Source organism: Bufo bufo, chromosome 4 (assembly GCF_905171765.1).
Source record: "Bufo bufo chromosome 4, aBufBuf1.1, whole genome shotgun sequence".
In the NCBI taxonomy this organism is placed as follows: Eukaryota; Metazoa; Chordata; class Amphibia; order Anura; family Bufonidae; genus Bufo; species Bufo bufo.
The window spans coordinates 488,247,285-488,250,575 of NC_053392.1; the positions used below are offsets into that span (position 1 = coordinate 488,247,285).

At 49.0% G+C, this 3,291-nt stretch overlaps 1 pseudogene; it reads left to right on the top strand.

Moving 5' to 3' along the window:
* The first annotated feature begins 287 nt into the window (after positions 1–287).
* Positions 288–1,332, top strand: LOC120998742 (annotated as a pseudogene).
* The last annotated feature ends 1,959 nt before the right edge of the window (positions 1,333–3,291 follow it).

Genomic DNA, 3,291 nt, shown 5'->3' on the forward strand with positions numbered 1-3,291 from the left:
GGAGTACTCCCCTGTGTAACTTTGATGTCAGCCAGTGGCAGCTCATGCGTGACACCTGCCGCCTGCTCTGGCCCTTTGAGGAGGCCATATTATTTGTCAGTCGCCAGGACTACGTGATGAACAATGTCATTCCACTGCTTCATGTCCTGGAACAGATGCTGGTAAATCTGGCTGGTCAGGGGACTGGAGACATGGCACCTAGAAAGATGGTGGCAGAGTTTGATACATTTGTCTGTCAAGATCTCTGTTTGCAGTCAGTGAACAGAAAAATCATTTATTGCAAGGATATGCAAACTTCAACAGATGGGGTGTTAACCTCCAAAAGTATGTAGGTCATCGGCACGAAGGAGCAGTAATTTTCACAGCCCGAGGTATCCTCCCGGAAGCTTGACCTCTGCACGTTGACGGTCTGCATTGCGAAGCTTGTCTAAAAGAAAAATCCCACAGTGCTCCCCCTTGTAGGAAACTCTTGATTCGGCACAGGCTGCTTTGCTCCTTCAAAAACAATGGACTCTGTACAGCGTGACACCTATGTATAATTTCTCATACACCAGATTGAAAGAGTATTCCAAGCACCTGTCTGCCCACATAGCTGCCGAGAAGCAGAAGGGTCTTGCCATTGAAGTGGGCTCAGAGCTGAACCTAAAAGCCCAATTTTTCTGTTTACCTGGATTCAAAGGAAAGGACAGAGATCCAATGGCTGTGTTCATACAGATTTCATCCAAGCCTTTACTCACCAAGGCAAGCACAGAGGACCGGATTGTGTGGACAGGTTGGTTCTGTGGGACGTACACAGAGGACGATCTATTTGAGGTGTTACCAAAGACATATACTTGCCTCCTGCTCTTCCTGTATAACATCTCAGAGGCGCTCACAGCTATTGTAGGGACGTGATTCCAAAGAAACTTTGACTGTTGTTTCAGTAAGCTGGTGATCATTTCTCAGGACATTACGTGGCTAGCAGCGATGTGGACCATGTATGATGTGTCTGGATTAGCGTCGGCCACAGAGCTTGTTTTCTTTGTGCCCGTCGTACCTCGCATGGCCATTTCTTATGTCATCCACACAGAGGGCTTCAAGACTATATGGAAAGATATTTATAAATCAAAGGACAAGGTCACGTTGGAGGAAGTGGACAATTTATTCCAATGTTTTTATTCGCAGTTCTTCAGACACTTTAGAATCCACTTATCAGCAACCCAGCTCGTCAGGGTGACGGCATCTGTGGCATCAGCGCACTGTGAAGGAAAAGTGAAGTTCCTCAGTAAGGACTACCTAGTCTGAGTGCTGGGATTCAAAACAGAGCTGGCCAGTAATAACATCCAGTATTGAATACATGGACAACTCTCATCTCGGACCTTGTCCACAATGTTTGGGACCCCCCAGACTTCTTACATGTCTTAGACATAATCCCCGCAGTGCTTACTACTAGAGTTGAGCGAACACCTGGATGTTCGGGTTCGAGAAGTTCGGCCGAACTTCCCTGAAATGTTCGGGTTCGGGATCCGAACCCGATCCGAACTTCGTCCCGAACCCGAACCCCATTGAAGTCAATGGGGACCTGAACTTTTGGGCACTAAAAAGACTGTAAAACAGCCCAGGAAAGAGCTAGAGGGCTGCAAAAGGCAGCAACATGTAGGTAAATCCCCTGCAAACAAATGTGGATAGGGAAATGAATTAAAATAAAAATTAAAAAAATAAAAATGAACCAATATCAATTGGACAGAGGTCCCATAGCAGAGAATCTGGCTTCACGTCAGCAGAGAATCAGTCTCTTCATGCCATAGCAAAGAATCTGGCTTCATGTCAGCAGAGAATCAGTCTCTTCATGCCATAGCAGAGAATCTGGATTCATGTCAGTGCAGAATCAGTCTTCATGTCATAGCAGAGAATTAGGCTTCACGTCACCCACCACTGGAACAGGCCACTGTCACACATTTAGGCCCCGGCACCCAGGCAGAGGAGAGAGGTCCCGTAACAGAGAATCTGGCCTGATGTCAGCACAGAATCTGTCTTCATGTCATAGCAGAGAATCAGGCTTCACGTCACCCACCACTGGAACAGGCCACTGTCACACATTTAGGCCCCGGCACCCAGACAGAGGAGAGCGGTCCCGTAACAGAGAATCTGGCCTTATGTCAGCGCAGAATCTGTCTTCATGTCATAGCAGAGAATCAGGCTTCACGTCACCCACCACTGGAACAGGCCACTGTCACACATTTAGGCCCAGGCACCCAGGCAGAGGAGAGAGGTCCCGTAACAGAGAATCTGGCCTTATGTCAGCGCAGAATCTGTCTTCATGTCATAGCAGAGAATCAGGCTTCACGTCACCCACCACTGGAACAGGCCACTGTCACACATTTAGGCCCAGGCACCCAGGCAGAGGAGAGAGGTCCCGTAACAGAGAATCTGGCCTTATGTCAGCGCAGAATCTGTCTTCATGTCATAGCAGAGAATCAGGCTTCACGTCACCCACCACTGGAACAGGCCACTGTCACACATTTAGGCCCCGGCACCCAGACAGAGGAGAGGTTCATTCAACTTTGGGTTGCCCCGCAATATAATGGTAAAATGAAATTAAAAATAGTATTGAATGAGGAAGTGCCCTGGAGTAGAATAATATATTGTTAAGGGGAGGTAGTTAATATCTAATCTGCACAAGGGATGGACAGGTCCTGTGGGATCCATGCCTGGTTCATTTTTATGAACGTCAGCTTGTCCACATTGGCTGTAGACAGGCGGCTGCGTTTGTCTGTAATGACGCCCCCTGCCGTGCTGAATACACGTTCAGACAAAACGCTGGCCGCCGGGCAGGCCAGCACCTCCAAGGCATAAAAGGCTAGCTCTGGCCACGTGGACAATTTGGAGACCCAGAAGTTGAATGGGGCCGAACCATCAGTCAGTACGTGGAGGGGTGTGCACAGGTACTGTTCCACCATGTTAGTGAAATGTTGCCTCCTGCTAACACGTTCCGTATCAGGTGGTGGTGCAGTTAGCTGTGGCATGGTGACAAAACTTTTCCACATCTCTGCCATGATAACCCTGCCCTCAGAGGAGCTGGCCGTGACACAACTGCGTTGGCGACCTCTTGCTCCTCCTCTGCCTTCGCCTTGGGCTTCCACTGGTTCCCCTGTGACATTTGGGAATGCTCTCAGTAGCGCGTCTACCAACGTGCGCTTGTACTCGCGCATCTTCCTATCACGCTCCAGTGTAGGAAGTAAGGTGGGCACATTGTCTTTGTACCGGGGATCCAGCAGGGTGGCAACCCAGTATTCCACACACGTTAAAATG